Source organism: Ictidomys tridecemlineatus, chromosome 8 (genome assembly GCF_052094955.1).
Source record: "Ictidomys tridecemlineatus isolate mIctTri1 chromosome 8, mIctTri1.hap1, whole genome shotgun sequence".
NCBI classification, from domain to species: domain Eukaryota; kingdom Metazoa; phylum Chordata; class Mammalia; order Rodentia; family Sciuridae; genus Ictidomys; species Ictidomys tridecemlineatus.
This window is the reverse complement of record NC_135484.1, coordinates 146,503,031-146,526,721: the sequence shown is the minus strand read 5'-3', so window position 1 is coordinate 146,526,721 and position 23,691 is coordinate 146,503,031. Positions and strand designations below refer to the sequence as shown.

The 23,691-nt window shown below is 45.3% G+C and overlaps 1 long non-coding RNA gene across 4 annotated transcripts in view; it reads left to right on the top strand.

Moving 5' to 3' along the window:
* Positions 1-5,796: 5,796 nt before the first annotated feature.
* The window catches only part of LOC110598534 (uncharacterized), a 28,748-nt gene continuing 10,853 nt past the window's right edge, over positions 5,797-23,691 (top strand). For 2 of the 4 annotated variants that reach the window (XR_013425450.1, XR_013425448.1), the window contains exons 1-3: positions 5,797-12,124; positions 13,240-13,334; positions 19,956-20,057. This is a non-coding gene — a long non-coding RNA (uncharacterized LOC110598534). The remainder of the gene's footprint in view (positions 12,125-13,239; positions 13,335-19,955; positions 20,058-23,691) is intronic. The other 2 variants (XR_013425449.1, XR_002484380.3) reach the window with 2 other exon arrangements.

Below are 23,691 nucleotides of genomic sequence, written 5' to 3'. Positions count from 1 at the left end.
CTCAGGGACGTCTTTGTTAGAACCAGCCTCCACCCAGGCCGTGACAAGGAACGCAGGGCCAGGGAGCAAGGAGGCTACGCGAGGTTCTGAGATTGCCCTGGCGCTGGTCACCTGCTGCCTTTGCCTGTAATAGGAGTCACGCAGCTTAAAAACCCTGACTGCTGATTTGAAAATTCACCTCATGCCGTGATGGATAATGGAAGCTTTCAGGAAAAAATAAGAAGGGGGGAGGGGTGGCCAGCACGGGGGGGGGGCGGGAGTGTGCAGAAGCCCCAAGCCAAGGTCTCCACCTGAGGGGCGCTCCGACGTCCACACTCACCCTGGTGTGCGACAGGTTGGGGGACAGAGACACAGGGGGGAAAGCTGGCTTGCCGGCTCTCAAGCTCCGCTGGGTATCATTTTTGAATAGGTGCAGTGACCAGGTCACCACCTCTGGTGGCTTCTTTTGAACTCACCGCTGGACGGAAGGTGAAGACTGACTTTCATACAGGATCTGTCTCCTATATTCGTTGGTGTCACCTGGCCATTGCTGGGAAGACGTCGCTGTGGACCGGGGACCGTTGGAAGAGCTGAGCAAGGCAGGGTTTAAAAAGCACAATGAAGCAGAACACAAGACCCCGGTCTGATGGAACTCTCCAGAGGGAGGCATCTCCTTGTCTTCCCGTGAGCCTTTGCGGCCGTCTTTCCCTCTCCTGGAGCCTCCCCCAGCCTTTCCAGATCCTCTGCCCCAGTGGAGATTCCCCGGGGATCATGCAATGGTTCTGATTTTAATGGAGTATTAGGTGGGACCTAGGTTCACTTAGGCTGAGCTCAGAGCCGAGGTGAGTGATGTCATCTGTCCCACCCATGGCTGTCAGGGAAGGAAGGACGGACTAACAGCCACCAGGCATCATGCTACATTCTTAGAACAACAGTCTTAAGGATCAGCGATGGCTTTATCATCTTGGAGAGAATTAACAGCCTCGAAAGGTACGTTCTAAAATGCAATTGCACAAAACACTTGAAGAACTTTTAAAAAAAATATTGATGCCTGGGTCCGTGCCCAGAGACGCTGATACAGTCAGCCTGGGGTGGAGACTGGGCAGTGGCACTTTGAAAGTCTCCCCTGGAGACTGCAGTGTGCAGCCAGGGCTGAGACTCACAGCTCTAGAGGGATCCCTCCTCGAGTCCAGGAACAGCTGTTCGGAATAGAATCTTTGGACAGTGGCGTTTTTATATTGTGAAAGTGCTGGACACTGGCGTGGGAAAAGGCTGCGGTCAAGGGAACGATATGAGGAGCTCTGACACCCAGCAAGGGGGCCATGGAGACGCTTGGATTAAAAAGGTCCCTCACCCTGACCTGGAGAGAAGGGCTCAGGCAGCAGAGTGCACAGGCCCTCAGGAGAGCCGCCCGGGGGCACCCGGCTCTCTCCCTCCACTGCCAGGATCTGTGATCTGCCGTTGGGTTTCCTGAACTGACCCAGTCCCCAGGAAGGGAGCGCCCAGCCAGCTGGGCTCCCTGCTGGGGCCAGGAATACAGCAGAGCCTTATATAACCCTGCAACTGAGCTCTTGGAAAGAAAGGCCTGCCTGATGGGAGCATGCTTAATAAGAGATGAGCCATTAATGGAGGACGAGGCTCTGTTCCCAGGCCGACTTGGCGCGGGTGGTGCCTGGTGCGTGGGGCTCAGAGCTGTCACTGTGCAGTGCTCATTCCTGACTCATCTGTGGCTCACCCAGCACACGCATGACAGGCAACACAGATGTCCCAGCGGTTCTTCCTGAGGCCCGGATGCTGCTCCCATCTTGGGAGCAAGCTCAGTTTGGGGATTTTAAAGGATTTGCTGGTGATGACCTTGTGGGGCCCTTTTGTGGATCTGTCTGTTCTTCATCATCCAGGCTGGTTTTCAGCTCTCCTGTCTCAGTCCCCAGACACAGAAGCAGGTGCCCTGGCTTCCCTCGCAGAGCCTGTGTCCTCTGTATTCTCAGTGAACAGGACAGACACGTCCCCTCCCTTGTTCTCCAGCTTGAGAGCCGAGAAGAGCAGGCTTGCTATAGGCTCAGGTCTAGAGAGTTGGTCCCATAAAAGCCACTTGAGTACTTAAAATGAATGTGTTAATAAAAGGAAAGCCACGTTGGTTCAAAGACCTGGTTTATAAGCCTGTTTTACATACGATGCTGCTGTATCTTTCCCTGCAGTGAATAAATTGTCATTTTAGTACAATTCAGTTTCTCTTGGCTTTCAGGTCTTCTGAGCCTGGGCTCTGGTTATCTTTGACTCATAGTAAGAACTCAGGGCTTTGCACAGGCTAGGCAAGCACGGTACCAATCAGCTAGTTCCCAGCCCAAATAACGTCCATTTTTTTTTTTAAGAATTCATGTCAGGTACTGATGTAAGGGGTTCCTTACATTTAATCTCCACTTAGGACTCATGTAGTGGAGATGATAATCCTCCCCCTGTTGCAGAGGAAGGGATCTGGGCTGAGTTTGGTGAGGACCTACCGGGGTGAGTCCAGCACTAGTATAATTGGGATTCAAATCTACATCTTTTGGACTCCAGATCTTATTTATTCCTAGCTATGGTGCATTCTGAGCCATATCTCTCTCCTCCAATCTTGTGGCTTTAAAATCCACCTGTGTGGTGAGCCGGGCTCTCAACCAGACCCTCCCAGTTCAGGTGGGCTGCTGTCTACCAGAGTCCTCACCTGACCCCACCCAGAGCTCCCCATCGCCCCCTCCCCTCGGAAGCTGGATCCCCCCAGTCATCCTCTGTCTCAGTCGGTTCGTCTCCGTCCACTTACTCAGGTCTCAGTGTAGGAGTCCCCTTTGACTCCTCTCTTTCACACCCACATGCACGTCATCAGCAAATCCAAGGGGACTCCTGTGTCTAGATCCTGCGCCTCTTACCACCTCCGCCTCTTCGCCGCTGCCAGAGCGAGTCAGCATGCGTCACTCCTCTGTTCAAAACCCTCTGGAACCTTCTCATCTTGCTCAGAGGGTGTTAGTCATTAACTTACTGCCTCTCGGCTCCAAACCCACCTTCCACACTTGGTTTTATGTTGCTGGGGTTGTGCCCCTGGAAACCCCATTTATCCTTTGTCAGCGGGCTCCCCGTGGGACCTGGCCAGTAGGGGGCGCTGGAGGGAGCGCCCGTGTGGGAGGGAGAGAGAGTCCTGTTCCTTCGGGTTCTGTCTCCTGTGGCTTTCCCGTGGGTACAACTGGGAATAAACCTACCTCTTTTGGACTCCAGGTCTTACTCCCAGCCATTGTGAATTCGGAGCCCAGTGGCAATTCTTCCTGCAGCCGGCCTTCATCCAGCCTCTTCAAGGATGCTGACAACAGCTACCATTAGCTTCTCTTTGAGGTCTGGGCTTCGGCCTCATGGGACCCTCTTCTGAACCCCTGGTTTCAATAACCCCAATCTTCCCCTTGTCCCCCCAGCCCTGGGGACAGAGGCAGCGTCCCACCGTTGCTGTCCCCAAGATACCTTGGAGCTCTCCTTTCAGTTACTTGGCCGGTGACTTGATTCCTAGGTGACGGTTCTTTGTGTTAAATTCGCCTATTGAAATAACTGGTGTGGCTCTGTCTCCTGACTGGGCTCTGTCTGAGATGCTGACTCAAAGCCAGAGGAGTGCTTACCATCATGCCTGACCTGGCTCCTCTCCTGTTTGAGCACCGTCCACCCCCCCACCCCCACCCCCCCCTCATTTTCTTCTAGCCCCGCTGGCCCTTGCTGTTCTGCAAATATACGAGCCCCTCTCCCACCTCAGGGCTTCAGCCTTGGTGATCGCTTTGCCCGAAAAACAGCCTCACAATTTTGCAGGCTTTTCTTCTGGTCTCCCTGAAATGTTACCTCTTCTAAGAGACTTTCCATGAACACTCTACACAATCCACATTCTCTCCACCCCAGGGCAATTCCTGTATTTAATCTGCTTCATTTTCTCTGTAATACCTATCACCTTCTGCATTAGCAGTGTTCTGTTACTGTAACAAAATACCTGAGATAATCAACTTATAAGGAGGACAGGCTTATTTTGATTGATGGTTTAGAGGTTGTGGTCCATGTTTTTCTGGTCTTATTGCTTTTGGGCCTGTGACCGGGCTGCATACCATGGAGGGAATGTGTAGGGAAGGAAGCTGTTCACCTCCTGGCAGTGGGAAGCAAAGGGAGAGGAAGAGGAGGGGCCAGGTCCCAATACCCCCACCCCCGACCCCTTGCATGGCCCACCCCTAATGACCTAACTTCCTTCCACCAGGCCCCACTTCCTAAAGCTTCCACCATCTCCCAATAGCGCCACCAGCTGGGCCACAGCCTTCAACACACCGCCTTTGGGGGACAGTCAAGATCCAACCGTAGTGTCACCTGATAGTTTATATGTTTATTTGCTTATTTGTTAACTTCCTGTCTCCTCAGACTCGAGTATAAGCTCCCAGAGAGAGCAGACTTTTCCGACCTTAGCTGTCACTTTATCCCAGGTGTTACAACAGTGTGTGGCACACGGAAAATGCTTGACAAATATTTGTTGAATGAATCAATGAATCCTAGTTTTAAATTCTCAGGATTAAGACTGTCCCAGACCAAGTCTGGTGCTGCAGGATGCTGGCCTCATAGGAAAGTGGCCACAGTGCTTTCCACACCGTGTAAGAGACATCGCGGGATTGGCAAGGTCAGTCAAATCCCCCTCCCCCATGTTCCTGAAAAATGAATGTTGTTGGTTTTTTTTCCTTTATTCAAGTACCTATTACTGGACCTGAAAAAAAAAAAAAACCCTGTAAGGTAATTTAGAAGCTGCTGAATCTATGACATCTCAACTTTACCTTCAGTTTCCACTCTGATGGCTTTTGACTGACAGCCATCCATGACCTGGCCTATTAAAATATTATCTTGGGAACTTTCTGGAAAATCCTAAGTGGTCACCTGCTCCTCTGAGCTTGATTCATAACAAAGAGCCAGGGAGCGTGGGTTGTTGGCTTTTCGTTGTCATCTGTGTGGAATCTGTGTCTCCCAGGGTGGGTCTTTTGGGTGGATTGCCACACCTCAATTCTAAGACGGGGCCTGCCTCTTGAATCTGGGAGCCATGTTTTCAGACCGGGAAGAAGCGAGAGAAGAATTTCTTACCATTAGCAATTGCTGGAGACCCAGCTTCTCGGGGCTGAGGGCTGAATCGACCCTGAACCGGTGCCTGGCAGGCTGCGCCCTGCCCCGTTGGATTGTGGGTGAGCCCCTGGATTACAGTGGCTGCTGCCGGGTTCTCGCTGCTGGGATCCATCTGTTCAGTCTTGTTTGCCTTGGACCTCAGCCACCCGGGTTTCAGAAGGTGCTGAGCTGGCCCATGTTCTTGGCCCCAGAACGCAGGTGTGATTGGTGCCATGTTAAATGCTAGTGGCAATTAGGGCTGCTGATCTGAAAGGGAGCTGAACACGCTGGCTTTCACCAGGTCGGCTTTGCTTGGCCACAGGCGACTTTCCACTTAGGAAAATGAGGGCGGAATCCTTGATCCAGGCAGCTCTTTCAAGGTGTTGTGTTTCTGCTCTCAAATAATGAAACAGGACAACCCTGTGACGTTGGGGGCCGTCTGCACTGTCATTGAACTTGGTGCCCTGAGAAAGGAGATTCTTAAATACACACAGCCTTCACTCTAAGCATTTAGAATTTTCTCATTTTGGGGTTCTAGTATTTGCTCAGCTTAGAGCTGCTGTGACCTTAGTTAATTGTGCCATATTTGAAACTAAACCTCATGCCTTAACTCTTAAAAATCTAGGATGCATGCAGGTAGGGAAAAAGCCCCTCAGGATACCTAGCATTAAGCTAAGAGACCCGAGGCTGGGGACCTGGTTGCTGCCATCAGGAAGCTCCCTGTGTTTAGGGAAGTAGGACACAGACTCCGTGAAACAACTGTTACATAAGCATTGAGATGCCTGTACGGACCGCTGTGCTATAGAAACACAGAGAAGGAACAGATAATCATCGACCTATATTTTCTGGAGGATTTGAGGCAACCTTGAGAGGGAGTCTTTGGATGGATAAGGGGAAGGAGGAAGGACCTCAAGGCCAGTGGCCCGAGAACAGGGCTTGGTGGCAAGACAATGGAGAGATGCGCGGCATTATGCTCGTGGCTGAAATCTCTCCATGGGAGCCGTGGAGAGCGAGATGAGCAGATGGGAAAGGACAGAGCCTTGGAGGACGCCCAGTCTGGTGGAGTAGACGGGGTCTGTGCCTAAAGAGAGATGAGCCAGACTCTTGTTTACACAATTTAAACTATTAGAAGATTCAAAGGAAAAATGATAAGGAATAGTTGGCAGTGAATCTTAGAAGCAAACAAATGATACAAACCAGGAGTGCTTCCGGACCTGAGAGGAGGAAGGGAACCCAGGGCTGGCTTCGGAGAGGAGAATGGAGGGGATGAGTCTCAGGGTGGGGACCGGCCAGGCCAGAGCAGGAGCAGGCTGTGGAGTGGGGAAGGGACTTGCGGCTGAAGCTCACAGAGAAGGCCTCTGGCTACTTGGTGCAGAAGGAGACCCGTCTCCATCCAGCATCGGGTCCTGAGACCAGACGAGAAGCCCTCCACCAGCCACACTGAGAAAGCCCTCGTGGGGCTGGAGGAACCAGCATCGAGGCCACCAGGGCCAAGTTTCTGGTGGTGCGAGCTTGTGGTGAGCGAGGTCCCTTCCTTCCTTAGCTGTTTTGGGATTCAAGAGGTCAGGACAGAGCGTCCTGAGGATGAAGGCTTCCCTGAAGGACAAAGTCCGGGGGCTGAGGAAGGCATCGTTCCACAGCTGGCGGGGGCTGGCAGGCTCAGGAATTGGGGACCAAGGAGAGCTGCCAGGCAGGCGAGGGGACGGTGGTGGAGACGGAGCGCGCTCTGCTGCTGAGGTCCCAGGGTGCTTTTGTTGTGTGGATGCTCTGGAGGAAGAAGGATCCCAGGAGCCAGAAGGAGAGGACTCAGGAAGGAAGCCAAGCACCAACCGCTGGCTCTGGTACCTCTGTGCATTCAGGAAGCTGAGTCGTCCACAGCAGCACGAATAACCTGACCCGGTAAGAAGCCCGCTCAGGCCATCTCAGAGCGAGCTGCTCCAGATTTCTTTGGATGCTCCTTGTTTTCTGCCCAGATGCATTGACCACCATTTGGCTAATATCTGGGAAACAGCACCGTCATTTTCTGAGCCTGAGATCTTGGGCAAGTCACCTAACCTTTCAGCCTCGGTTTTCTCCCCTGTACAACGGGGACAGCAACACCCTTCTGATGGAGACTTGGGGGGTGAGAGTTAAGTCCCCACCAGTGAGAACTGCCGTTTTTCTAAATTAGCCCCTGGGAGGAGCTGGGTGTCAGCCTGAGGTCCTTGTCCCTCGCTCAGCCTTGCCCCTTTGCCCCCCGTCTCCTCTTTCTTCTCGTCCTTTGCTGGCTTACTCACCGTGTCTGCTGAGGGCTGTGTCTGGGAGTTTGGAGTGCTGAGTCCGGTGAACCCGAACCAAGCTGGTGTTTTCCATCAACTGCTAACTTTGCCACTTTTAAGCATAGTGAGGGAAGGGGCTCACCTCACGCGGCGGGGGCCATTTGGAAAGTCTCAGCTGTCCTTGGAGGCCAGTTGGGATCTTTCTTTTCTAGTTCTCACTGGCTCTAGGCGGGTCTCCTCCCCCAGGCGCTGAGTCAGCGGTTGCTGTGTGCTGAGTAATGTGGAGAGAAGTGGGTGGCCCTCGTCAGGGCCCCGGAGAGTGGCCGACGATGCTGCTGTGGGAAACCGTGAGCTCCGCCAGCCCCAGGGACGAGTCAAGACCACAGGGTCCTGAGTCGTGCTTCCAAGTCTACACTCTCCTCTGTGAAATGTACCAGGGAAAATAAGTCTAGGCAGGAAGTAAGCCCAGAGATAGTTGGAAGATATTAACAAAAGGAAAAAGAAATTCCAGTTCCATCTCACCTTTCACTCTGTACTTAAACCAGTTTTGCCTCTCTGGTTCCATGTTTCCTGGAGGTATATTAGCCACACTGTGCTCACTTGACAACCATGATATTTCCTCTTCAGTATCATGTGTAGAATGAAGTTTAGTTCCGGGGCACAGGGCATGGGGACTTGGCCAGGGTTTTCTTTTCTCTAATTTAATTTGTCTACAGCGCGATGCAGACTTGGTGGGCTGAGGCTGAGAAGTCGTGCTTCCTGTTTGCCTCCCACTTTTTGCCTGGAGATCTGATTTTTACCTCCTTGACAGAGCAGCCAGGTGGTCCCTCACCCAAGCATTTCCCTTCTGTTAATTTTGCAAAGAAACCTTTTATCTTCCTTGTCCCTGTTTTCTTTGTTTCTACAAAGATCCCTGGAAACGTCCTTAATTTACGAAGCAACGAAAATGAGCGTACATCTTTTTCATAGGAAAGTTCTCTGGGGTAAAACTTTGTCCCTTTAAACACACATTGCAAAATTGTTCCCTGGGCTGTGATTTTGGTGCTTATATGTGGGAAGAGGAAGGAAAGGGTTATCAAGAGTTTGACAGAGGTCTCTCTTGCTGTTTGACCTTTTACCATTTCAATCTTTTCTCTCAGAACTCAGATGCCATATCAATTCAGATACATCTGTTGCTGTTGAAATCTCAATTCTTGTTTCCTGTATCTCAGGCACCCACTCTTCAGACTCACTATCCATATACTCACTATCAGAACTTAGGAACTGAATACATTCAGATAACGGGGAGTACATTTCCCTTCCTCCTGCTTATTAGAAACACTCTTATAGTAGAAAATTAGGAAAGTACAGAAAAGGGCAGAGGTGGTAAAAGTGACTCATCGTCAGATGTAAATGTGAATTCCAATTTCCTGGTAATGGTTTATGTCAGGAAGTGAGAAGTACCTTTGCTCAGTCTCTTTATGTCCTCATTTTCCCTTCTCAGGAACATTCAGAATCTATGGTGATTAAAAAAAAAAAAAAAGGTTGGTCAGTAGCTCCGAATGTTAGTGTGGATGCCCCTTTTGACTGGTCCATAGATTTGTGTGCACTGAAATTTTTCTCATTACCAGCACTTAGATCTGGATTAGGTCACTGAGCCTTCTCTTGGTGGCCAGCTTCCTGTTGATCCTTTCAGGTACGGAGAGGAGAGTCTAAGAGCTTGGTTTATCAAGGTGACATCTGTAGCCATAGGCTCCGTGAAAACTCGTGATTAATCATTCACAGTGACTCATCTCCCTACCAATACCCAGGGATGAGAATATGTCATCAAAAGTCAGCTTGAAATCTAAGCCTACAGTCAGAAATGAAGAAAATGACGCAGAACCGATGGCACTCATTGACTTAGAAAAATATGTTGTCCCCAAATGCTCCAGAACTAACCACCAGCGCTGTCTGGTGCCCGGCTGAGTGTGCCAGCAAAGCCGAGCCAGATGCAGTGGATTAACTCCAAGGCTTCCTTGTGCAACTCGGCCACGGCCACTTTCCCTCTTGCACTTATTTTCTGTCAATGAGCTTCCTCAGTTTATCTGCACTGCTTCTTGGGGTGCAGCCACAGTGGAAGAAAGCAAGGAACAGAGGATGGGTTTTAATGCTCAGTAACGTAGCCGGGATGCAAAAGCAGCCGCAATCCAGTCTGTGTGCTTGCTTCCAGCTGTCTGACCACAAATGCTCGTCCAGGCGAGGACTCCCTCCAAAGCAGCTGTTTGCAGATGTGTCCCTCATCTGGCCTTTTGCAAAATGGCACCAGCTCTGAGAGTTGCTCCATTCCTAGAGAAGAATCAGACCACTATTGGGGATCTATGGGAGAAGGAGGACACAGAGCCCCTCTGAGTGGATCAAACCTCCGGGCAATGGAGCAGAGAGCAGCTAGGTGTGAAGGGCAGCTTCCTTCAGCCCGAGGCATCGTGTGTGGCTCAAGGTGGAAAGAGGACTTGGCTTCAGCTCCTACTTGTGCCCTTTTGCAGTTGAAGGACTGGGCAGCGAGACACGGTGGCCGGGTTAGGGTACCTGAAACTGGCCAGAAGACACTGCAGATGAATTTCTGATCATGACACCTGTTCTGCATGGAGCTCTGAGTCAGTCCCCTGCCTGCACTGTCCCCCGGCGCTCAGGGCAGCACGCTGGCGTCACAGACGGGAGCCCAGAGAGAGAGAGAGACCACTTCCCTGAAGGACACGGAAACCAGTTGTCCCACTGAGAGCTGAACCTCGTTTTAACTCATTCTATAAATCCCCCAGTGGAATGCAGCTGAGATTTAATTTAGTTTTTAAGTCTTGGCAAACTGGATGCCGTGTGTTTGTGTAGGCTTGCACCATTTAAAAGGTTCTTGCAGTTTAGATCTTGCATGTAATTTGCTACATTAGCTTTGGGCAAAAATATTTGCTTTTTGGTCCTTTGTGGTTTCAGTTCCTTCTCAGCACTGGCCTGGCAGGTTGGAGAGCGGTCCAGAGGAGTCCTGCAGGGGGTGGGGCGCTCAGCAGCCGTCCATGCAAGCAGGTCTGTTAGGAGTGGCAGCTTTTCAGACTGTAGGAGCTCATGCAGGATTTTTCCAGTTGAGTTGGATGTCTGTTTATGTATTTTGGATATTATACTGCTGAGATTAGGAAAGTGAAACAGATCAGTTGAAGCTTTTACAATTTGAATTAAGGCTGGGAAAATTTTTCTCCTGATACATTGGATTGAGTCAGACTATCACATGGATGTGTTTTGTTCAAAGTAACAGTCACAGTCTTGGAAATTGTCCCAACACTTCCCAAGTTTGGCCGAGGATGGGTTGTTCCAACAGAACTTAGCTGATTTCTTGGATTCTCTAGAAAGTTAAATCATGCAACATTGGAGAATGCACTGCCTAGTAATTGAATCTGATTCCCATGTATAGTTTTGTGATAATAAGAGGCAGATATTATGCTCCCATTTTATGAAAGGGACAACTGAGACACAGAAAAGGAAGTATAGCATTGCCGCAGTCCGGCTGCATAGCATTTTCTCTTTATCTGTGGTTTCAGTTATCTATAATCACCTGCAGTGAGAAAATATTAAATTAAATTTCTGGAAATAAACTTTTTTTTTTTGGTGGTGGTACTGGGGTTTGATCCCAGGGTTTTGTGCATGTGCTCTACCACTGAACAATACCCTCAGTTATTTTTCTTTTCTTTCTTTCTTTATTTTTTAAAATAAATAAAACAAAATCCAAATTGTCTTGCTAAGTTGTCCAGTCGAGCCTCAAACTTGCCATCCTCTTACCTCAACCTTTCAAGAATCTGGGATTACAGGTGTGTACCACCATACCTGGTCAGTACAGAGTTTCAAATTGTGCATTGTTATGAGCAGCATGACAAAAATCTCAAGTCATTTGACTCCATCCTTCCTGGCACACGAATTATGTTTTTGTCCAGTGTATCCACACTGTATAAGTAACCTGCCCATTAATGGCTGAGTGGCCGTCTCAGTTATCAGAGCCACTGTTGTGGTATAATAATGCTTCTGTTGAAGTAACTTTCATTTTCATGTGGCAGTTTTCATATCATCCATCACTACCAGTACCTACAATAATATGCATGTCGTCATGACTACATAAACAGCCTTTAATTTTACAGCGCCATGTCTTTGAACATTACCATCTCACCACAAAGCTCAAAGAGAAAAGCCAGAGTGACGATTGATTTAGGGCAGAGCAGCTCCTGCTCACTCCAGGCGGGACGTTTGCTTGCTGAGTGAGATGGTTGGCAGAAATGCCCACACAGCTAGAAAATTTCTCTTTCTCCTTATCCCCACAGCACATGCCTCTCTGTCTCTCTTTCTCTGCTTTTCTTCCCTGAGTGGATGCAGTTGAATTTGTATATGTTAAATCTGCCTGTGGTGTCATTTTACTGTGTGGTGCACTAATGCTGGCTCCGAGTCATGAGCGTCACTGTGAAATATCAAAAAAAGAAAAGGGAAACTTGTTGCCTTTCCGTGCTCGTTAGGGGAACAGTGCACTGACGAACTTCATGTTTTTGTTGGAAAGATCAACGTACTATTGGAATGTGAGTTATTGTTAATGTTAAGCCTGTAGTTCACAGTGGATGTTACATTTTCTCAGCTCATGAGATCCAAGTCCTTTTGGAAAAGCAGAACTGGTGTTCCAGTTTGTGTGCATTGCACCAGGAAGCTAGGAGCAAGTGAAGAACATGTTGCACAACATCTAGGGAGGAATTCTGGAACTCCCACAAGTGAGTGTTCTGTGTCAGGGTCTTTCTATCTCAACCCCATTTTATCTGGGCATTTGTTAGCAGATTTCCTTTTCGTTACGCCAAAGCGTCAGTACTTCACAGCAAGGTTTGATGGCAGCAGCTGGGGTTAGGAACTTCAAAGAAATCACAGACCAGAAGGAATCCACTCTGGAAAAATTATCTCTGAAGCTAGTTCCAAGGCCATCTGGTTGGTTAGTTGTCTATTTGCTCTCAGATCCTTTTCTCATTTTTCCTGCTGTTTTATAGCACGTAGCACTGACCAAATAGACCACATACCCAGGCCGTCTTGCCAATTGTTTTATAGCGAGGTTGGCCAATGAGAGTCATTAAAAAGCAGGAGAGAAGGAGAGGTCAAGGTATTTCTCCCTCTAGTTTTCTGCTTGCAGGTAGCTGGGTCTCTTCTGTACTTCCAGCTCTTGCTGGGCAATCCCTCCTGATGGACACCCCACCCCTGGGCACTGGTAACATCACCTCCTCCTTTAATTTCCTCACCTAGAAGGGGTAGTGGCTTCTTACCATTGCTGGTCTCTGGATTGGTTTACAATCCCACTTGGGACTCTAAAAATGTGTATATATTCATGGTGTAAAGCCTGATGTTGTGATGTATGTATACATTGTGGACTGTCCAAATCAAGCTAATTAACGTATGCGTGACCTCATATACCCATCCATTTCTTAAAGCTCTTCTAACACCTTTGTGGCGGGTTTCCATATTAAATTTGCTCTATTGAGCAACCTGACATATACCGTGTTCTCTTCTAGTTAATATTTATTTGTTTTCGGTATACATGGGTGGATGCCTTTCACGTTTCAGGCTCTGTATGGGGGTCTTGTACTTAGCCTGGTGGGTTTGACCCTGGGCTTGACCTTAGCTTAAACCAGCCCTGTGCACCTCACATACATCCTATACTCATGGTGTAAAACCTGATATATATATATATATATATATATATATATATATATATATATATATATATATACACACACACACACACATTGTGGACTGTCCAAATCAAGCTAATTATCACATGCGTGACCTCATATACTTATCAATTTGATATATGTATACATTCCATCTTTCCATCTTGATTCAGGGGCCCTGCCATCCTGTCTGCTTTGCTGATGGCTTTGAGGCTTTGGCTCCGTCCCCCTACACCTTCATCTCTGGAGATGAGCTGCTTTGTCTGAGGTATGAGACATGGGGCTTTAGAAGGGTCCTCAGGTATTTGACTCAGAGTCCTAGAAAGACAAGGGTACTAATATCCAGTAGGGGTAACGACTTCCCAAAGTTGCCAAGTCAATGGCTCGGAGGGAGGACAGAAAAGAAGTTTCACATTCATGTTTAGATGAACCCTGTGTCACCTTATTTACTGTAGCATGTGATAAGGGATTGGAGACATGAAGACAGAAATATTGATTACCTACTGACCCTCCCCATTGTTGGCCTTTGCCTTCAAGCAGACATTTTGCACTGAGTAGACAGAAATATTAATTAATGAATTCAACTCCTGTTTATCGATTGTTACTAAGGACACACTTGATGCTGAATGCTTTGGGAAGGACATGTATGAATGGAAAGTGACCTGCATCCTCAGGGCCCTCTCTGCAGGATGGAGTGTGGCTCATACACCAGTGATTTGTGCAAGTGCCACATATGTTATACTCAAGATAGAAGGCTGTGAGCTTGACAAGAGGGGCGCAGATAAAGTGATATTTGCATGTGAAGGAGAGAGAAAGGTGCTTTTGGCTGGGCAGAATTAGAGAAATCTCTATGGCACAGGTAGTATGGAAATGCACTGCGAAGCAGATATTTGACCTTGCATAGCTGGTGATAAAGGACTGATCAAAAGCAAGAAGGAGGCAGTTAAGCTGTGGCCTGACAGTCATGATAGTGATGACATCATAGCTCATAGTTACTGGATGCCTACCATGTACCCAAGCCCTGTGCTAAATGTTTAGGTACTTTGTTTCAGTATATCAATGAGTATTGTCATTTGTGTCTTGCAGATGGGGAAAAATGAAGGCTCAGAGAGACTAAATAACTTTCCAAAGTCCCTCATTCAGCAAATAGTGGAGTGGGGAGTCCATATAGTTCTACTTGAGTCCACGCAGACTATTAACCCCTAAGCCAAATGAATAGGCTGTGCAGAAAGGCCAGGGATTTGCCTTTAGTTCTAAAGACACAAAGAGCAAATTGCCATAAAAAAGTCTTTAGGAAAAATGAAGAGACCCATATTGAAATCACTGCTACCACATCCTCACTAGAGCAGAGAGCAAGAAACTTTTCCCACCCAATGTCTCTGTTAGTACCTTTCTTGGCATACCTCTCAATATAATGAAATAAAGATAAAATTAAAATACTTTAGAAGCTTAATTTTTATTTGATAAATCATTTTGCTTTCACAAAAATAGAGACTCTTAAATATTTGTCATTGTGCTTAGTCAAGGTTTGTTAATTGGGATGGGTCAGCTACAGACTTCGAGCCCAGAAACTCTGCAGACATTTGCTTTCAAGTTCTGTAAGCTTTTCTTTTGATGTCTCCCTAATCAGGACAATCTCATAGCATCACTAACTAACATCTGAGGTCACAATAGATACCAGATTCAAAGTGCCTCATTAATGATCATGAATATAAATAATTACTGTAAGTTTTAAGACAATAACTTTGAGGGCTTTTTATTTTTTTCACTTTTCAAAGTGAAAACTTCATTTTTTGAGAATTTTAATGTGAGTGATACAGATCTTATCTAAGTGTGAGAGAAGTGTCAGGTCTGCCATTCACCCATGGTTTGCTTGGGTTTTTATACTTGTAGTATTTTCAACAATCGGTTTCCTTTTGTGATTTTTTTTTTTTTTTTTTACCATTGTTGAACGTTTTGAGGGTTTATGTAGATCCGATGGCATTCTGTAATGTCTGCAGCCATTCAACTAGGCACAAGAACAAAATACTCTAACATGCAGAAGGCCATTGAAGGGTGAGGGTAGACTTTGCTCTCAACTCTGTTCTGGAATGTTCTTACGTTGCTCAGGAAACCTCACCTAAATAATGCAGATTGGGCAGAAGTTCTAGGTTAATCTGGATATGAAATACCGATGAAGCTTGATTAATTAATTAAAAAATAAAACACATCATAACAGCTCCGAGGTTTACATTCCCGCAGGCTTCTATCACGTTGGATCATGAAAACTGTTCACGGGGCCCATTTTTTTTTCTTATGACTTAAGCTACTAAAGAAAAGTGTGAAAGAAGGAAGGGACAAAAATATTCAGACAATGTCATTTTTGCTTGAAAAATCTAAGATGTGACTCATAATTTTGAAAAAAAATTCTCCCAGACTTCCTTTGGGTATGGCTGGCTAACTGCTCTTCTGAGAGGGAGGTGCATTTCCTATTTATAAATATTCATCTTTTCTATATATTAGCGTTGAAGAACTCAAACATTTACAGGAAATTAAATCCTATTTTCATTAAAACTCCCCAGCTTAGAATCCTTACAGTAGATAGCCCTGACATTTAAATTGGAATCCACTCCTTTCCTCATTTTTGTTGACCAAGGTAATACTGGGAAAATACGGGAATTATCTGTTTACCAAAGCGATACCTATCTCCATCCAAGTGTGCTAAACCGAACTCCAGAGCCTCGTGGTTGAAATATCCACCTCCTGCTAAGGCCACCGGGTTCAATTCTTGCTGGGATGGTAGTTTTTTCAATTAAATTTCCATTAACTTTTTGCCTCTGTGTCATTAGATGCTAATTCTATGGGCTGCCAAGATGAAAGAGTAAAATATCTGATTCATGCCTCATGTTGCTGACAAGTGAACGTGACGATGACAACTTCTTAATGCGGGAGATAGGCAAGCGGGCGAGGGGACAGGTCTTTTAGAGCAGCTCTGGCCACGGCTGAGGAGCAGCAGCAGCAGCAGCAGGAAGGCAATTTGGAAGATAGTGATCGCACAGGAGAGGCGCTCAGGATGCTAAGCCCCGGGAAGCGGGGAAGGATGCGGGGGAGCCTGGAACACTGAGTCGGGGGTACCCCGAGGGCGTGGTGCTCAGGAGGGAAGATGAAGAAGGGTTGGCTGTTTGGAACAAGCCGTTCTGAATGGGGAAAAGACAAGACATTGTCACTAGGGGAAAGAAGAAGATGGGAAGCTTAGACCAAGCTTGGTCCATGCCCGAGGTCACAGAGGAGCTAATGCTCAAGCAGCAACATGTCAACTCCAGAAGAGCAGGAGGCTAAGAGGTACTGTGCTCGTCAGAAACACCTGACAAGGACAACTGCGGGAGGAAAAGTTTATTTCTGCTCACGGTTTCAGTGGTTCTGTCCATGCTCGGCCAATTCCATTGCTAGAGCCCGACGTGAAGTGGAGCATCACGGCTGAAGAGTGTGGCAGAGGATTGCTGCTCAGCTCACGGAGGGTCAGGGAGCAGAGAGGGAGAGGGGGCTGGTGAGGGGGCCGCCGGGAAGATGCCCCTTCCAGGGCACGTCCCACCTGCCTGCAGGTACTATCCAGTCAGTCCATTCCAGTTAGGTGGACTGATTAGGTGTCTCTCCCCTGGTGGCGTCATTTCACCTCCGAATCTTCCTACATTAACATGGGAAGTTTTGGGGGGCATCTTACATCCAAACCATAGCAGGCACTAAAGTGGGACATTGAAACAGAAATGGAGAGCAGTGAAGACCTGGAGAAACAGCGGCCACATGTCAGACTTCCACTACGGTAACAGAATACCTTGGGTAGTTAAAAAGAGGAAAGGTCTATTTTGGCTCACAGTTTTGGAGGTTCCAGTTCATTTTCAGTTGGCCCTGCTGCTTTGGAGCCTGGGGCGGTGCATCGAGGCAGGAGTGCATGGACAAGGAGGCCTGTTCACCTCATCAGCAGGAACCCAAGAGAGAAGAGGAAGAGACTGGGGTCCCGCAATCCCCTTTGAAACATATGTTTGCTAATTGATTGTCTGGAGAAACATTCATAACTGATGCCCAAGAAGGGTAGCCTGAGAAGGCTTGGAAGAAGGATCCTCATTCTTCAAGTTCTCATGAAAATATACTGGGGGTGTGGCTCAGTTGGAGCACTTGACTAGCATGTGTGAGGCCATGGGTTAAATTTCCCATACCCCCCCAAAAATAGTATTTTAGAGTTTCATTACATTAATCTTTACTAAATGAGCTTTGACACAGAACTTTTCTTTTTTAATAGAGGCAACTAGATTAAAGAGAACTTATTCACTAGGGACAATTTGGGCTGTTTAAGGACTTTTTAAATGAAATTTAAAAATTATTCCATCTTTTATTTGAAAATTCAAAGTACAATGCAAATGATTGCACATGTACATTTTTACACACACACACACACACACACACATGCATAGTCTATATGTATGTGAAAAGCCAAATTAACTTTTGAATACCTATAATAAAGCTTGAGATTTGTAGAGGGCACACTGTCTGCTGCATTGCTTAAATGTCCAGTTGCCACTCCAAACACTGTGCATCTCCGTTATTCATTATACTTTACTCTATTAGGGAGTTCTCTGTTTCTGTTTTCAGATGAAAAAGTGAGGCACAGAAATTCAAGTTCAGGTTCTTAGTGTCAATAAGTGGTCCAGCTAGGATCGGTAACCAGACGTCCCAATGTCTGAACCTCTGCTTGTAAACACAACTCTGTGGAACGGCAGTTAATAATTTAAAAATTACATGCAAATAAATTTGACTTTCATATCTGAGTGCAGTTTTGCTTGATGTTCTGAGCATATTTAATTCAAAATAAAATATAAGGTTCCAAAATGAAATAAATAAAGAAACTAATTTGATTCAGGGGAAACTATATTTTATTGATGGAGAGAAACCACATCACTTCTTAGAAGGATGCAAAACATCAGTTTAAAATAGATCAGCTTAGGTTTCTGTTTGATAGCTGCTGACCAACCTGTGGCCATGTGCTGCTGTGGTGCCCTGAATCTCCTTTGCAGAGAGCCTCGCTGACTTCCATCTCTGCACGGGACAGTTTGAAGGTGCCTGGTACCTTCCATCTATACAGTTTTGCTCTAGCTTCTCCAGTGTGAGTACTGACATCTCTGAGTAGCCTGTCCCTGCTAGGCTGTTGTGTTGGTTTTGAGTGCATTTGGCCTCAAATAACAGAAAATCCAGCTCACAGTGGCTTAAAACAAATAAGGGTTTATTTTTCTCCTGAAGCGGGAAGTCTGGAACGAGAAGCTGTGGTATTGGTTTAGCTGCCTGACATTTTCAGAGTTGGAGACTCCGCGGAGCTGTGGCAGATGCAGCACCAAATGATCAGGCAGGCAAAGTGGGGATGAAGCTGCAGCACCAGCCAAATCTGTCTCCTTTACATGAAGGCAGACCTGAAGAGCCCTGGTGCCCTGCCCTGACCCCTCCACCCTGCACGGACTTGGCCGGGATCTGCTGGGGTTGGGCTGTGAAGCAGGCTGGAGTGAATTGGGTAGCAAGAGAGAAGGACGGCAGATATGGGTGTGGAAGAGCTGTTTTGCAACATTGTTCTGGCATCTCAGTGAGCCTTCTAATAATTTAAGGAATAGTCTAAATTACAGAATTGTGCAATAGGTAAATAAGTTTCATGTTTCTGCTATAAATCAAATTTCATTAATTGCTTACTTTTCTTTTATAACCTTTTTTATGAAATTGAATTTAATCTTGTACACAGTTAGCCCTACCTTTTAATCTAATTTTATTTTTAATTTAATCTCTAAAAATATTTAATCCTAAAATTTATTTTATTTATTCTCATTGTCATGAGGAAATGGCTTTAAAAAAAACCAAAAACCCAAGGGTAAACGTCAACTTAGATTCTCTCCAAATGATCTCAAATTCCAAAGTGTTGGATTCCAAGTGAGTGAGAGTTTTACTTCACTTTACGAATAATATTTTCTTCTGCATCTATGCTCGCTTGGATGAGATTCCCAGAGCAGAACTCAAATAAAATCACCCTTTTCATGGAACTTATAAATAAGTTAGCATTGACTATTATTATGTTATAATTTTACTCACTAGCATGCATTCTTGGAAATGCAAAAAAACACATTTCAAGCAAAATTATGCAGTCTAATATCTAACAGGAAAGTTCACACATATGGGTGTTGTTTCTATAAAAGCTCAATTTGTAAAATGAGAAGATATGTTAAAATAAATTGTGAAAAAGAAATAATACTTTTTAAGAATAAAAATGAAGAGGGGCTATGCACCTAATGATGGATAGTGGGCTTCTCTTTTGGAGGTGGATTATGAGTCAGGAACCACATTTTTATCATCTCTACAGGGACAGTTTGAGAGTGAAGTGAATGTTATTCATAATTGTCCCAGGATGAGAGGCACACACAGTTACGATTTCAGGCAACACAGCATGGAGAGTCACCCTAATTGGACTTGGGTTTCAATTCAGGCTCAGAAATTATGGATTTGATAATTATGGGTAACTTCCATGATTTGTATCTTGTTTTTCTGATGGGTTTGATTTTCGTATAGCCTTGTATTATATGTGCAATTTGAAAAAAAGTCAATAAAGATTTTTAAAAGAATGGACAATGTGAGATTTGCACTTAAAAAATATTCTGAAACTGAAAACAATTTTGTTTTCATCAATGCTAACATTGTATGCAGCACTTTGCCAATCAATGGCAATTTTAGCACTTGGCTTTTTTAGCTCGTTTTTAGCCATCCATTCAATTTGGGAAGCACTCATTAAAAACATATCATAACCAGATATGATTGTGTTCTTTAATCCATAACATGATGCTATAAAGCAATTAAATTAAGTCTTTTTTTTTTTTTTTGATAGGATCTCACTAAATTGCCCAGGCTGGCCTTGAAGTTGTAATCCTTCTGCCTTGGCCTCCCAAGTATCTGGAATTACAAGCATGTGCCATCATGCTTGGCTAAAGTAAGTATTCTTAATCTAATTTTTCAAATTTACCTTTGCAATTGTAAATTATTTGCCCCCTATCTCATGCCTGGTATTCAGTAGAGCTTGAATTCAAACCCAAGTCCGATTCCTTCTCCCTTCTTGTAAACCTAGTTTGAATACTGTGATTCATCAAAGAGCATTTTTACTTTTTGAAATATATGTTTAAAATTTGTGCCACATTCTGAAATGTGTTTTAAAATTGCACTTCAGGGATAAATTTATTTTCATAGGGATGCTTCTCTAATTTTATAATTGCATCAGTAGAAAAATAATTGCTTTATTACCAACGCTGTGGGAGAGGTGTAAGAATTAAAAGCCCAAAACCTGAAGACAGGTAAAATGTCAATGTCAGCAATACCAAATGCTATGTTACCAATGTCAGGTGGTTGAAGTAGCAAAGCATTTTTATTTCTAACGAGATGTCCCAAAACTCTGAACCTGGCCACAGCACAGCTTACTGTAATATAGATGTGAAGAGAGACATCCCCTTCTACGAGAGGCACCTGGTTCATCACCCAAGTCCCAAAGGTATTTCTATAAGCCACCTAACTTACGAGGAGAGCACAACGTGAAACTTTAAGACAAGACTCTCATGTCATTTTTATAGATAATTTTTTTAAAAAAATCCAGGTCAATGGATCCAGTGCTAAAATAAAGATGCCAGAAATAAACAGCATGTATTTAACCATGTGCAGCAATATTGCACAACAGTTTGGGACAGGAAGCAAAGATGAATTATGCTGATAGGCTGTGAAGTGGCAACATTATTTGTGCCTTTTCTTTTAGCCATCAGTCTTGCCTTTACCCATTCCTTTTAAATGATTCCACTGAAAACTGCAAAAGAGCTTAATCCATTCATTTTCTTTATGGGCCCTTAAAATAAAACACCAGAACTATAATTTGCTAATCATGTTTCATCACTCATGTGGATCACGTGCGCTGAGTTGGGTTGGTGAAATCACTAAGCGTCTGCTTGGCTGTTACTCTATGAAGAAGGCCTGTTTTGGCAATGGAAGGATGTGTTGATCAAGAGCCTTTCGTAGCATCACAGATTCCATACAGAGATGTCGCTCCCGGGAGAGGTTTATTTTTATTCTGTGGCAGCTCTCCGTTTTCTATGACAGTGATGAAGGTCACTGACCTCCGTGTTCACAACAGTGCACATCCTACTTTATCCATGGGAGCTGGGTATAATGCAAAGCCTTCCTTGAATGCTGGTTCTGATTCCAGTGAAAATTGTCTCTGTTGGTGACTTCAGCAATGGTCCAACTGACTGGTGTGCTTACTGAGCCATGAGGAACATGCCACTCTTGATGTGTGACAGATCTGTGAAAATGTGGTTGACATCACTAAAAATCCATTCTTTTTTTTCAGAAGAGTACGTGATGTAAGCCAAGACATTTTGATGGATTTTTTTTTGAAAAATTTAGTGAGATCCTATTAAAAAAACATTTTAATTTCTTTTAATTTCCCAACAACCTCAAGAGGAGGTAGGTATTCCTATCTCCATATTATAAAGGAGGACACTAAGACCTGAGGTTGCTTGTTAAGTGATTCAACTAATAAACAGCTGAACTAAGTTCCATCTCACGTCACCTGCCTTCAAGTTCATCGTCATTTTCTTTAGACCACAGTCTGTTTCTCAGTAGCCGGACAGTTAACTATCTCTCGTGGATGAATGAAAGACTCAAAGGCAGACGGTAGATGCAAGCCCAAGGCAGTGAGAAGACATGAAGGCTTGGATCACCCGCAGTCTGTGTCTCATTTCCAAATTCCCATGAAAAGTGTGAACTTTGGGGGTAGCTCAAACTGTTTCTTTCTAAGATTTCCTGTTGGTCCTTTCCCAGTTATCGACCAATTCACTGTGTACCAAACTCCTGTACTTCTTTTGTGGTGTGGAAGATTCACTTTTTAAAAACAGACATTTATAGGATACATATTTCAGATCCTAAGTTTTGTGTAGACAATATAAGTTGGGTGGGATCAAAGTCTTCTTTTAATATCTCTTTAATTTCTCCTTCTTCTTCCTCCTATGACCTCCTCTATCATACATAGTTATGACCCACTTGATGGTGGCCTGCTCATGTGACAGTGGTCCCATAAGATTATGTTGCCTAGAGACATCGTCACCATCTTAATTTGTTTAAGTACACTCTATAATGTCTGTGCAATGAAAATTTGTATTTCTCCAGAACATATCCCTGATGTTAAATGACATGTGACTGTAGTAGTAGAGATTGTCGATGAATGAAAACACGATGTATTAGCTTCCCAGTACTGTGACTAATAATAATAATGAGTTAGTCAACTTTTAAGGAGGAAGGATTTACTTATCTTTGGCTCACAGTTTTGGAGGTTTCAGTCCGTGGTGGCTTGGCCTTGTTTACTTTGGGCCTGTGGTGAGGGATTACATCATGGAAAGAGGCTGTGGTGGGGGTAGATGATCACCTCATGGCAGCCAAGAAGCAAAGAGAGGGGCCAGGGTACCACTGTCTCCTTCAAGGGCACACCCCCAGCAGCCTGACTTCCTTCCACCAGGCCACCTCCTAAGAGTTCCAACACCTCCCAAGAGCACCAAACAGCTGAGGACCAACAAGTTTTTAACATACAGGCCTTGGGGGGCTTTCCAGATGCAAGCCACAGCACATGAGCATCTCCTGATGAGCAGTCCTTCCTATAGCATCTCTGGTGCAACATCATCTTCTCTCCTACAAGACCTGCCTTGGTGTCTTACTGTTTTTCTTATTAGTTAAGTCACCTAGGCCACCCCACTTCATCTCCATAAGCTTTCATGAAAAATCACTCGCCTTGCAGGTTATCGTGTGAGAATAGACGGGGGTAGTGCAGATAAGAGCAGCCTGCTGATCACAAAGTGGTCCACAGAGTTAAGATGCTGGATATCTGCCACCTCCTTCCCGTGGGGCTGGTGAATCCTGTGGGTACCTGCTTCCCCCACTAAGTTGCTCAAGACATGGAGGTGAAGTCCCATTGGGACCTATGCTAGGCTTTCTAACTCCTGTGATAGTGGAATTCTTGTTCTGAATGGCAAGACTGTCTTCTATGTCCCCGAAGCACCTAGTATCTCCCTTCCTGGTAGAACTTACCCCATGGAATTGTGAATATTTGCTTACATGTCTGTTCTCCCTCCTTAAAGAACAAGGAGCTAATGTCTGTGGCCATAGTGCATAACTAACATTAGCACATAGTAGGCATTCCCCCAAATGTGTAATGATTAGGTAATAACTAACAGGTAATAGTTATTGAGCATCTAGTCTGTGCCATTGCTTTAAATACCCTGTGTATACCAATTCATTTATTTCTCATATCAACAAAATTATCCTCATTTTATTGATGAGGAAACTTAGGTTGAGGGACATTAAGTGCCTGACTAAGGTCACATGGCTGTAAGTGACAGCTCTGGAGTGTCAGGATATGAGCTTGTGTCTTCTGATTTCACAATGTACTTCACTACTAACCCTGGTGCCTTGTGACATGAACATTCACCACAGAAAATCTGGACAATGAGGGAAAACAGCTAAGAGAAAAGTATTATTTCCTTCATTTTTTTTTTATTTTTACATATGAATAATTCTGCCACCTAGAGATAACT